We start from the raw sequence: 13,796 nt of genomic DNA, 5'->3' as shown, positions 1-13,796 counted from the left end.
ACTTTTTCACTTCTACAATCTTGATCACTTCACAAACAGGAACTCCATTTGGAGTACTCTAAGTTTCTTTGGCGAAATCACGAAACTGACTTTGTTTAACTAAAAATTATATACGTATATAATTGTCAAGACTGTTCCTTTAATCAATGTATATTTCCTAGTCCTACGTTAATTTGTTTGGAATGTATTTCAGTTTCCATGCATGATGCATTTTTGCACACACAAACTGTATATAGATCGTCCCATCGAGGAAGAATTTTACATACTGAATAAAAATTCTATTAAACATTGGAGAAGAAATGTATATTTTGTAAGGTTGAGCAACGTATCATTTTATTATGTACCAAGTGTTCGTTTGGTTCTGTATCTTTTTTTTTTAAACTATAATATTATATACATCTACTCACCAGACCAAGGAATTGTCGATGAAGTTCATCTCCATTAAGTATATTTATTTATCTGTAAACGACCAATACGGGAACCTATGCAAATTGAGAGTTCAAAAGAATAATTTCTCCCGAGCACGTTGTCCATTGAGGTACCTTGTTCCATTTACAAATTATCATTTTTTCAGATAATATTTTCGTGCTGCATATACAGGGTGAAGATTTTAAATTCGGAATACATTTGAATCTCAAAATCTTGACAACCCTTAGATCTATGTGTATCAAAGTGTGTTCATTAGATTTAGCTAATATAATTGTACCATAAAAAATAAAAAATCATTCAGATGACATTCGAATACGAACACCGTGTGACCATTATTGTAAGCTCTGTACCAGGGGCACGCCCGAGGATCTATATAGCATTTTTTTATAATTAGCCAAATAGTAGATTGTCCTAAAAACTAAAATAAATGCACTTTCTTTATAATGAAGCTTAATGTTGGTGAGTTTATATAAATTGATATATAGTTGTCTAATATGAAATGAGAGGGTTTTTTTAAATAATCATTTTATACAACATTATTACAATTTGAATATAAAATAATGTACAAAACATTTAAGAAACGCTAAACACATAACACTTTAAAGTAATAACTCCTCCCCTTTAACTCCCCTCGTGTATACAAGTAGTGATTTTAATCTTTTGTACTTTTTTAGCAGGTCCGTTTTATTGGAATTGGTAATTTGAAGAATTGATTTTCATTTCCTTAGCTATTGTCATTATTATTAAACACCTGAGTAGTGAACTTCCTAAACTAAATTATATTCAGAACCAAATTGAACATTCGTGTGTGCTCATCAAAGATGGAGAGTATCTGAAAAGATTTCTTCCAGAGACATACTTGTAAGCTCTTGTTGGACTCAGAGTATAATTGAAGATCGACATTGGAGTAATTCTTGCCAGTATCTTTGTTTATTTCTGTTGTGTCTTGACGAGGTTGAGGAAACACAAACTATTTAAACCAAGGAATCCAGGATGAACGAGAGAAATGAGGAGAGGAAAGACGTGGAGGAATAAAACAAAGGTTGTCTAATAGGAACAATTATATTCTTAGTTAAACAAAAACCTACTCTGATACATACATAAAATACACGACTATTTATACTTAAAACGAGGTAAAAGACTGTACTTTACACATATATATATATACATACAAGAAAATATGAGAAGAAAGAGAGCAAGGGGGAAGGAACTACGAATACATTACAATTTCATTCTCCCCCTAGTCCCTTGTCAGAGTTGATTATGGTTCATAAAATAAAATGTTGTGACAGCTAAGCTGGTCTCCTCCAAAACATTTTTCAAATTGTCCGGGTTACTATGTTGATTTTGCTCTTTTTTTAACATGCCCAAAATACACACGATTTTCATCAATAAATAAAAGCCTCTCAAAGTTGTAGGAGGTGAGGGAGAACTATTAGATCAGTAAGATATCCGACTTTACGCTGAAGAGTCATTCCAGTCAACCAGACGACGGAAGAAGGGTGTTATACTCGACAAAGAAGTCCAGTCAGGATGCTATAAATGGCTGGGGGAAGTGATGGGTGGAGAGCTTCTGCGTACTACTTTTTATTATTGAAGGTTTCGAGAGATTAAACGAATACAGATGTAAAGAAGTACAATTTGATTAAATTGATGCAATTTTGGTAGATTTCATTCGGACTTAATTTCACTTTAGTCCGTACCGTATATCTGTATCATTTTAAATAGATGATTCAGTATCCGTATCATATTTTGGTTCCGTATCGATATGGAAGTGCACTTTTGATCCGGAAATATTAATATAATTGGCTAACTTTGAACTATTTAAAAAGTAGTGAATTTTAGCCTTCCCCCTATCTCTCTGTTTTTTAGCATATCACAAACAAACGATTCAAACATACACCATCATTGGGACCTCAAGAATTGTGGAAATTGTGTCTCTTGGAAAAAAATATCAAATACTGACACATCTTCAGTAGTATTTATTATCAGATTTGTTACAAATATCATTTTTTGAACCAACTTTTCATCATTGACAAATACAAACATAAGTGAGCAGCATATATTCATTTCCTAGTAAAATGGACTCGTCTAACTGTATACTAAGTAAGAATGTTCCACTATTTATCTTCTTTATTTTCAGGAATTGCATCTATTCTTCCTTGAACTGAGTTAATACTGAGGGATATAGACTTCATAATTTGGTGGGGTGACTTATGCATAATCTTTCTCACTTGCTCAATCGTGTAAGCTTTACCAGATCTAGCAATCAGCTGAGATATGTTGTAAGAAACACGTATAACGTTATTAGATTACTGTGAGGTGATCAAAGCAGTTTTTACAAAGAAAAAAAATATCTTTACACAGTTTTATAATTACTGGAAGTTTTAGGGTACGCAATTAGGGGTTTAGTTTAGTTTTTAACTAAAACATTAGTATTTATTCGAGGTAGACTGATAAAATAAAATATATAGCCACCAATAGTGAAGTGAATTAATAAAATTTTCTATCCTATCAACTACATAATATTCAACATATTCATTGTTGCTGCCTTGTAGCAGTAATTTTTTAATTTTATAAAGCAATTTGTTTGTTTTGTCTAATAATATGTAGTCTCTGTTTTTTTTCTCCATCGCCTTCCCCAATCACCCCTTTTTGCATTACCTCCCCCTGGGGTGGTAGTCCCGACCTTGGGAAACGTTGATCTAGTATATGAGCAACTCTACATTCAATAATAAAGTATTCATTCAAAATATATTTATAATTGTTTAAGTTTCTTTTATGTTAGTACATGTTTTACTTGCTAATTTGTTCACCAATAAAGTCCACTAAAAAAGATACATGTTTAATCCTAAACAAATTTTTAAATCTAATAAAAAGAGGAAAAAAAAAACAACAACTGATGAATACAATCAATAAAAGGATCAAAAGATTCAAAAAAATTATCTAAACATTTATTTTAAAATTCCTTGCTTAGTTAATCACTTTTGCAAGATAAAAATATATTTATAGATTGTAAAATGACCTTTTTTTCCGCATTGCCCGTAACATACATGTTAACATCTTTTTTCTATATTGTAGAATAAATTAACAACTACCATAGAACGAATATGCTATTTTTTTTTTTACTTTTCAATCAAAAATGTACAAATCTAGCCATTTTTATAAAAAAATGTTTTTATAAACTTCAAATAACATACAAACATATATGGATGAAAACAATATTTCTAGATGAGAAGTCCATTTATTACTTTATTCAAAAAATGTTCAATCGACATTTGACAAGAAAATTACAAAAAAACTGTTTTCCCTTAATTTTGCAAAATAAAAAATAAATTACCATTTATTGCCATTGTAAAAATAAACAAAAACCTACCAATATTTCATTTATACTTGCATAACTAAAAAAGTAATGTAGAATATTGTCGTTGATAAAATAAATCTCGATAATTTGTTGTAAATATTGCAAAAATTTATTCAGAAAATAACATCTTTCAGTTAAAAATCAACATTTATGTGTCAAATCTTCATATATGCTAACGAATCTCAAGACTAATGTTTGTAAACTTTATTTAATCTTCAAATCCAATATTCTATTAAAAATCCATTCCTTTGCATCTGAAAAAAAAACAAAACTGTAATTTTCACCAATTTATTTTTTTGCTCATAACATTTTGATTTAGAATAAATATAGAAATTGTCATTATTCGTATAGTTGTTTTTTGAGACGGGAGTCACTTTTTGAATTATAAGTCAGCTCCCTATCTAGTCTGGTTGAGCTCAAAAAAATTGTTTTTGTTTGTTTTAGATATAAAATGAGTGCCCCTAATATGACCCCCCCCCTAAAAAAAAATCAAGACCCCTGTCTTAGTTGGACCGGATTTAGGCGCCATTGAAAAGTTTCAGCCTCTTAGGCGCAATAGGGTGGGCATCAATAAAAGATACACACACAAACTCCATTATATATACCGGTAGTTGCATAAATACGCGGACTATTTGTGGCAAATAATTAAATGTGTAATAAAATTCGTATGACGTATTTTTTTTGAGAATTATATAATAGATAATTTATTCCGGTATAAAATTTATTATAATTACTGAATATAACCGCCATCAGCTGCTATGACACCCTCCAAGCGCCCGCGGAAGGCCTTGCACACATTGATGATGTAATGGTCTTCCATGGCTGCCCTTTGCTCATTGACGCTGACCTTCAATGAGTCTAAATTCGGGTGGTGGGTAGCACAGGCCTTTTTCTCAATTTGCCACAAGAAGTTTCATGTATGTCATAAAAAAATGATAAAATGACGTCATCTAGTGTATTATAACAAGCGATATCTTACGGGGGAGCAAGATTGCCCCGGAGTCTACCCAATCTAAAAAGCATGGTTTGTTCTTTTTTTTTTTTTACTGGAAGCTGTGATTAGAATGTGCTAAAAACCCATAAAAAAGGAATAAACTTCTTTCATAAAAATAAAAAAATATAATTTACTCTTTTGATTGACATATTTTGAGTCATTGTCCAATATAGCAGCTACACCTAGAGTTTGTTGAAAATATGACATGTGGGTATGTTAAAAAATGAACCCTAAATATGAAATTGAGATAAGCCTCACAATTTGAAGAATGTTTCGGAGCAAGAAGCCTACAAATTGCCAAGACATTTATATTGGATGAGCTTCAAGCAGTCGTGAGCGTAAGAAAATAAATTTTTTATGGGGTTTTCAGAGCATATTACTTTTTTTTCTTCTTCTTTAAATACATCATTTTATTTAACATAAATATATAAAATAGAGCATGCTATAACAATTTTAAATTATAATTAAAATAATATAACATAGGAACACATTTCCTTATAGTATGACATCAATCCCTACATTTTTTTAATATTAAAAGAAAACAAATAATTACCAGAAAGAAAACTGCCGGCAATCCACAACAATACTCGAGCGTGTGTGTAACATATTACTTTAATTTATTTCAAATATCTATGTTTGTCATTCAATGGAGGTATTAAGTATTTTTTATTTGATAAAGCCACTTGTTGAAGTTACATCAAGAATAACTGAACATTTTCTAATTTTCTTTAGTAAAAATATTAACAGAGAGTCCTCTAGATGGTATCTCCTCAATTATGAAGCAAGTTATAACTTAACTTAAAGGGCTCTATTTTTTAATAAAATATTGACATTTTTGAATATTAAATTATTTTTTTAGCTTATAATCTCTCAATTACTGCTACCAAATATCCGTCTTTTTATATGGCACACATTTGTAGCTCTAAAAACAACTGCTACACTTTTTCCTCTCTTTCATTTTAACTTAAAAACGAACAACTCCTCAGTTTTCATTAGTTCATCCTTTCGAGTAGAACACAACATGGCTCCACACGTCAAGGGATATCCTCCACCACTCTGCAAGTGCGTTTGCAACCGGACAGCAGAGTATATGCGCTATAAGCGCCTGGAACGGGAGCGTAGAGCTGAGATGATGAGCTTGATGGAACAGTTCTATATCGACCGAAAGTATAGGAGTATGAAAACAAAGGAGGCTGTTCTTGCTGAAAAGAAGAAGATGAAAGAAGAGGAGAACGAGGCTATACAATAAAAAAGGATTTCCCGAATAATTGATAAGTAAATTAGAGGTACGTATCCAAGATTTTTATAAACATTAGTGTTGTTCGATAACCCTCTACGTGGTATAAGGGCAGAAGCGTCTGCAGGAAGTGGGCTGAAGGGGCTACATCCCTCCCTCCGAAAAACAAAGTATTTTTTCCTTTTACTAAAATTATTTATGGACATAATACAAAATTTCGCAAAAATAGGGGTTAATTTTTTTTTTTTTGAAAGATTTTTAAAGAATTATTCAGTAAAGCAAAAAAATTAATAATTGAGATGGATTTTCGAAAAAAAAATTCCAAAAAATATAATATTTGAAATTATATGTTTAATTTTTTTTTTATTTTTGAAATTTTGAAATTTATTTTTGTAAAAATTCATTTTTATGTAAATATCTTTTTTTTCCCAAAAAACTACATTTTCTGTGAATATCTATGGATTTTTGAAGAAAAAAAAATTATTTTTGGATTTTGTTTGCAAAAAAAAATAAATTATAAAACTATGCTCCCCCCCCCCACTTCTAAAAAACAATACAAATATATATATATAATCCTGAGGGGTATCTAGCAAAAAATTAAATTTAAAATACATATAAATTTTTATTTTATTTAGGCTACTGGTGCATTGATGGATATTTTTATGTTGACGTTTTATCCTTCTTCCTCGTTTTTGAAATATATTCAAAATATTGAAACTTTATTTTTTTTGCAAAAATATTATTGTAAAAGAGAAGATCATAATTATCATTTTTAGTGGATTTAAAATTTTGATATATTCGCCTCGGTTGTACATTATTCATCAAGACAGTTGTTCTTCAATGAAGAGTCCAAGGATTTTGTACTAATATATTTTATTTTAATTGTTATTAAATATTTTTATATGACTAAAATATATCAAATGAGTGGATATTTTTTTATACATTCTATATTGAACGCCCAATGACGTCATTGTCGAATCATTTCTATTATTGACGACAAAAGTAAAGAAATATATGTTACAGGATATAAATAATCTAATTGTATTAGTTTAGTTATTCAATAATACAGGGTAGTGTTTGATTATAGTACAACTTGAGCTAAATAAACTCGATCATTTTAAAAGTGACAATTTTCAGAAAAAAATTCGAATTCATTGATTCCTTTTAAATCGACTTTATTTTAACTAGAATTCTGATCGAAATATTTGAGTAGTGATAAATCACATTTCTAGTATCCAAATCAAAAGATAGACTGAATCTAATTTCTTGTTAAAAGACTTGCAGTAGCACCCAACATTGCCGGTGGTTTTTAGGCATCGACGTAGCTACAAACTTTGTAGCTACTTACTCAATACCTAGACATTCATTTTTCTAAATTTTATGTAAAGTACTTGTTTCATAAATGTTAGTTGAACCAAACACCCACACCAAAGTTTGAACTCGACCAAACTCGAAAATTAGGATATTGTTCTAACACAAACTATCTTGACACAGAACTAAAAAATTCGAACCCGACCGAACTAAGCAATTTTGCCTCGAACCCAACACTAATAAAAAGTATTCATATGAGTAAAAGTATGTAAGTACATAAAATGAACGCTAGAGGAGCTCCGCTTAATTACTAAACATTACTAAAATAGCATTGTCTACATTTTGACTGCCCCTTGCCTGTTAGTTAAATAACCAAAACTTATTTTGATATAATATGATGGGATATTTATCTATCTATGATATTTGAACTACTAAAATTGGTTTAATTATCCATAAATATAGCATCATTTATTTATTATAATTATATTCGTAAGTTATAAGCATTTACTTGCATGTGATTTTTTTTTTCTTTTTTGTAGTTGGGAGTTTGAGCACTGTTTTTATTAATTACACTGCTGATATTATAGTTGTCAAAATACTTGATTAAATAAATAATTATCGTGCATTTCTACCTATTAATTTTTCCATTTATTCCTTGTGAGAGCTGCAAATTTGCACTTCAATTAGCTAAAATAGATCGTTTCAATAAAGTTATGATTCATTGATCAGTTCTATTTGATAAGCCATATTGGACTTAATCTAAGTCGTTTAAATCAAATGTGAATATAAAGCCTATAATTGACTCCAATACATATGTCTAAGAATTATTGGACTCTACATTTTTTATATGAATAAAAAAAATATTGGGATTATTTCCTATTTTGGTTCAAGATTGTTATTATGCTGACGTACCTCATATAGACTCATTCTACTTTATCTACATACATACTAAATAATTATCGTTTGAGGAATGCGTGTAAATGATCTTCAAATTGATTAAATTTCTTGTAAAAATCTGATTAACTTTTAATAGCTCACTCAAGTAAATAAATCAATCTGATTTTTTGCTAGTGTGTTATTGAAATTGTAAAAAATTATTAGAGCAATAATATCTTACCCAAATAAAGTTTATTCATGACTTATCTTCAAAAAATATTTTGTCATTAATTAACCAAATTTTCTATATTCCCATCAAAAAATATAAAAAATTATGTTAGAAAAGACAGAAAACTAAAAAAAAGTTGTACTTTGAATCAAGTCCTTATGGTTTATATTCACGATCGGAAATTTGGCAAAAAAATGAGCTAATTTAAAAAATGATTATATGATTATTTCCAATTTTAGAAGCTGTTTATATTTTCTGATGAAAAAATGAGAACATTAAGATGTGCTAAAATACATAGTGCATAGATAACAAGTTGTATGTTGATATATAATCAATATTGTTTAACAAATTCTGTTAATATATGTATATGTATACACATGCAAAGGGTTATCTGGCGTTGCTCAGGGCAAGGAGGGAGCGGGAAATCACATTGATAATAATCAATGCAATTTTCTTAATGTGGGGTGAGCGTTAGATATTGAATTTAGTAAAAAAATGTTTTATAAACTTCAAATAACATACAAACATATTGAACATCAAAAAATGTTCAATCGAAATTTGACAAGAAAATTACAAAAAACTGTTTTCCCTTAATTTTGCAAAATAAAAAACAAATTACCATTTATTGCCATTGTAAAAATAAACAAAAACCTACCAATATTTCATTTATACTTGCATAACTAAAAAAGTAATGGAGAATATTGTCGTCGATCCAATAAATCTTGATAATTTTTGTAAATATTGCAAAAATATATAATAACATTTTCCGGAAATTGAAAATACTATATTGTATTAATGTTAAGGCTTATATTTTTTTATACAAAATGCATCGTTTTGTGGCATTTCTGATTGAAAATTGACGTTCGATTACAAAAAGAAAAAAAGAAGATAAATTATTCAGAAAATAACAGATCTTTCAGTTAAAAATAAATTTTTATGTGTCAAATCTTCATATATGCAAACGAATCTCAAGACTAATGTTTGTAAACTTTATTTAATCTTCAAATCCAATATTCTATTAAAAATCCATTCCTTTGCATCTGAAAAAAAAAACAAAACTGTAATTTTCACCAATTTATTTTTTTGCTCATAACATTTTGATTTAGAATAAATATAGAAATTGTCATTATTCGTATAGTTGTTTTTTGAGACGGGAGTCACTTTTTGAATTATAAGTCAGCTCCCTATCTAGTCTGGTTGAGCTCAAAAAAATTGTTTTTGTTTGTTTTAGATATAGAATGAGCGCCCCTAATATGACCCCCTCCCAAAAAAAAAATCGAGACCCCTGTCTTAGTTGGACCGGATTTAGGCGCCATTGAAAAGTTTCAGCCTCTTAAGCCCAACAGGGTGGGCATCAATAAAAGATACACACACAAACTCCATTATATATACCGGTAGTTGCATAAATTCGCGGACTATTTGTGGCAAATAATTAAATGTGTAATAAAATTCGTATGACGTATTTTTTTGAGAATTATATAATAGAGAATTTATTCCGGTATAAAATTTAATATAATTAATGAATATAACCACCATCAGCTGCTATGACACCTTCCAATCGCCCACAGAAGGCCTTGCACACATTGATGATGTCATTGTTTTCCATGGCTGCCCATTGCTCATTGACGCTGGCCTTCAATGAGACCAAATTTGGGTGGTGGGTAGCACAGGCCTTTTTCTCAATTTGCCATAACATACTGTAGTCAAGGGGATTCAAATCAGGTGATTGAGGTGGGCAAATGTTTTTGTTCCAAAATGGCATGTTGGCAGCGAGAAAGTATCCTGAGTCATTCCAGAGGATGGACAGGTCTTTCAGATCTTTTCCCCTCTTGACAAGCTGCTGGACCTTGAACACAGTAGTCCTGGATAGTCCAGTGTCCTTGATTATCTCCTTGACAGACCTATCGGCGCGGAGTAGAGTGGCAACCATATGACGTTTGGCCTCGTCATTCATCGTAATCGATTTTGTTTGATGCAAGTAAGAAAAACAAAAACAAAGCCATAAAATTTACCGAGTTACTTGTGGTAGAATTTTTTAGTTCCGTCACGGAACCTCGAGATATAAGCGTTTAAAAATTAGTCGACGTATTTATGCAACTACCAGTATATATACAAATGTAGATTACTGATATATATTTACATTTATATATTTTGTTTGTCTTATTTTAATTGATGAAATAGAGTAGCACTGATTAAGTATAAGTAAACATATTAGTTAGTACTGTGTCAGCTTTGATTTATTCGGTCCAGTCCAGTGTTAGACTGGTCCTTAATAATGATGTTACATTGAAGATAGTATTAGAGCTGATTAAAATTTTTTTCTTTTTCAAACATACATAAAAGAAACTAAATTTAGCATTGTGGCATAATTTTATTTCCCAATTTATTACCACTTAAGTATTTTACATTTTTTAAATGCGTTCTGGCATACAAGCAATTAAATTATCTAAAGTCTCATTGGGAATAAGCGACGAGGCAAATTTTACATTTTGGACGAGAGTTTCTTCATTGGTTGCAGGTGATAATTTATTAATATTATTTTGTACAATGGCTCATATATTTTCTATCGGAGACAAGTCTAGACTGTTGCTAGGACATGTACCATTTGCCCAAAATGAGTCCAAGTTAGCCTAAAGCCATGTAAGAGCTATGAACAAGATCTCCGTCTTGCTAGAAAATGGCCTTTTACATGTTTGGTAACATTTTTCGCGTCAGAACTTATTCCTTTTCTCGGCTCCTTTGCATCGCAGTGATACGACACTTCTTGAGTATAGAGTCCACACTTCACAGTTTGTTCTCAAGGAATGAAATGAAACTCACTAAGAGCCCGGTAGGTGATAAGACTGCAGACGTAAATTTTTAAGGGAAACTTCACATTCGGAGTTGGCACAACATCTTCCTTATTGTGAGTCCAAATGCAATCAGTTGCCGATTGGAATGGTGAATCAGTCAGAGAAAATAACTCTTTTCCAGTTATTTATTGATTAATTTTTCCTCTCACGGCAAAAAATAACTTGTTTTTTTCTTTCTAAAACTCTATGAGTCTCGTGTGACACTGGATGATCATTTGACGTGAATCTGGACGCTAATTTCCTCAATGACTTTTCTTGACCCTGCTTTGGGTGCTCCAGTAGAGATCCCGCATTATTAGGGGATATCATATTTTTTAACTGTCATTTGTAAATATCAATTAAGAAGAAAAAAAAAGAAAAATGCATAAAGGTTGCTTCCTTACCTTAAATTTGGGTCGATACAGATTTTAAAAAGTATCTACGCCCACGTGATTTTATTTTTATTTTTCCCGTTTTCATTTTTGAACTTCTTTTTAGGAAAGCAGCAAATTAAAAAAATCAATTTCTTGACATACTGTAATCTAGGAACGGCCGAGTATCGATCCTAGACACATTGAGTTCAAGATAATAATTTCTCCGGAGCGGGATTTTTACTGAGTTACGTCGCTTCATCTGATTGATTAATATTCAAAAATTGAGTCGAACCTATAAAAGTAGTATAAATACTGAAAAAATTCGTATAGAAAAGGCCAAAAATTGATTTGAGTTTCAAAAACAAATTTTGGAGTCGTAATAAATGTCTTAAGTACATACTACTATCATTGAAGAAGGGTATTAAAAGCTTTTTGAAAAGTTTTTTTTTTTTTTTGGCTAGTGTTATTTGGATTTTTAGGTCCTAATTGTAATTTTTAATAAACCAAGACAAACAACCACGAAGAACACGTGATCAATATTTGTTCAAAAGTAGCTATTTATTGCTTGCTAGTGTGTTGACTTGTAAAAAAGAAGTTTCACGTATGTCATAAAAAAAAAAAAAAATGACGTCATCTAGTGTACTATAAAAAGCGAGATCTTACGAGGGAGCAAGATTGACCCAGAGTCTACCCAATCTAAAAAGCACGGTTTGTTCTTTTTTACTGGAAGCTGTGATTAGAATGTGCTAAAAATCTATAAAAAAAGGAATAAACTTCTTTCATAAAAAGAAAAAAATATAATTTATTCTTTTGTTTAACATATTTTGAGTCATTGTCCAATATAGCAGCTACACCTAGAGTTGTAGAAAATATGACTTGTGGGTATGTTAAAAAATGAAACCTAAATATTAAATTGAGAGAAACCTCACGATTTGAAGAATGTTTCAGAGCCAGAAGCCTACAAATTTTCCAGACATTTATATCGGATGAGCTTCAAGCAGTCGTGAGCGTAAGAAAATAAATACAAATCCCATTTCGTATATAACAAGGACATATTTTGTCAAGAATTACTCCGATGTCCATCCTCAATTCTAATCCAAGTCCAACAAGGACTTGCACTCATAATAAAAAAGGCTGTTCATATTGTCAACTAAAAAAAACCCTAAGGAAATATCTTGATACCCTTCTGATGTTTACACAGATTTGAGAAAATAGCAATATGATGCGGTTCATCTAAGTGAAAGAATAATCAGACAATGAGAATTAGTCAGCTTAAGCTGAACGAAAAAAGATCGTTTTTGAGACATTGTGCATTTTTCAGAAATGCATGTGTTATGTCCCGCCGGTACGTAAAAATGAAAGAAATCAAAAATAAACATGGTAATCCTGATAAATTTAAAGAATGTTTTGGAACACAACATGGTCTTTATATTAAGACATATGCAAGGAGCTATAAAAGGAAGGAAATTAACACAAATCCATTAGACATTATGGTTAAAATCATTTCTTTGTCGACCTTTAATAATATTTTGAGTTTAACAAGGACCTGTAGTTATAATTCACGGACAAATCATCAGTGTTTCAACTTCAAACTGTTTCACACTGTAAATTAGATAATATTTTCAATCTTTCAAGTGATATCATTAGAATTTATCTTATTATTATTAAAAGGAAGATTTTATGAGGAGTCAACCCAATTTTTTTTTTTTTTTTTTTGACTATTTTTAGAAGGAATGAGTCATCTCAAGAAGACCCAAAATAAGTAGCTAATAATATCTCATCATTTATTGGGTTAAATGTTTTATTATTCTTCATAAAATGCTATAAACTATTTTAATATATCACACCTCCAAGGCATCATGCCTCATAAAAAAATCCTTCTTTAAATGTCTTTCAGCAAATTTTATGACGTCACTTTATAAACAAAAAGAGGCCTGATTGTTATCTGACGACTGATAAATGCTGGGTAGTTATATTGGGGAAAAAAGGTGAATACCTCGGATTAAAAAAGTAAAAAACATACCTTTTTTATCAATCGTTTCAGGTTTAAAAATATCAAAGTATTTTGACGAACTTGTTTTTTTTTTAAAGTGATGTCTTATTAAAAAAATAAAGAAATAAAAAATCAGATCACAAAGAATAAAAATAATA

General features: G+C 30.3%; 1 long non-coding RNA gene across 1 annotated transcript; it reads left to right on the top strand.

The window, feature by feature from the left end:
• Positions 1-5,707: 5,707 nt before the first annotated feature.
• On the top strand, positions 5,708-6,986 carry LOC139906482 (uncharacterized). Its single transcript, XR_011782032.1, has 2 exons — positions 5,708-6,073; positions 6,660-6,986. It is a non-coding gene; the product is annotated as an uncharacterized lncRNA (long non-coding RNA).
• The last annotated feature ends 6,810 nt before the right edge of the window (positions 6,987-13,796 follow it).

This window comes from Lepeophtheirus salmonis, chromosome 10, assembly GCF_016086655.4.
Source record: "Lepeophtheirus salmonis chromosome 10, UVic_Lsal_1.4, whole genome shotgun sequence".
Classification (NCBI taxonomy): domain Eukaryota; kingdom Metazoa; phylum Arthropoda; class Copepoda; order Siphonostomatoida; family Caligidae; genus Lepeophtheirus; species Lepeophtheirus salmonis.
This window is presented reverse-complemented; position numbering and strand designations above follow the sequence as displayed.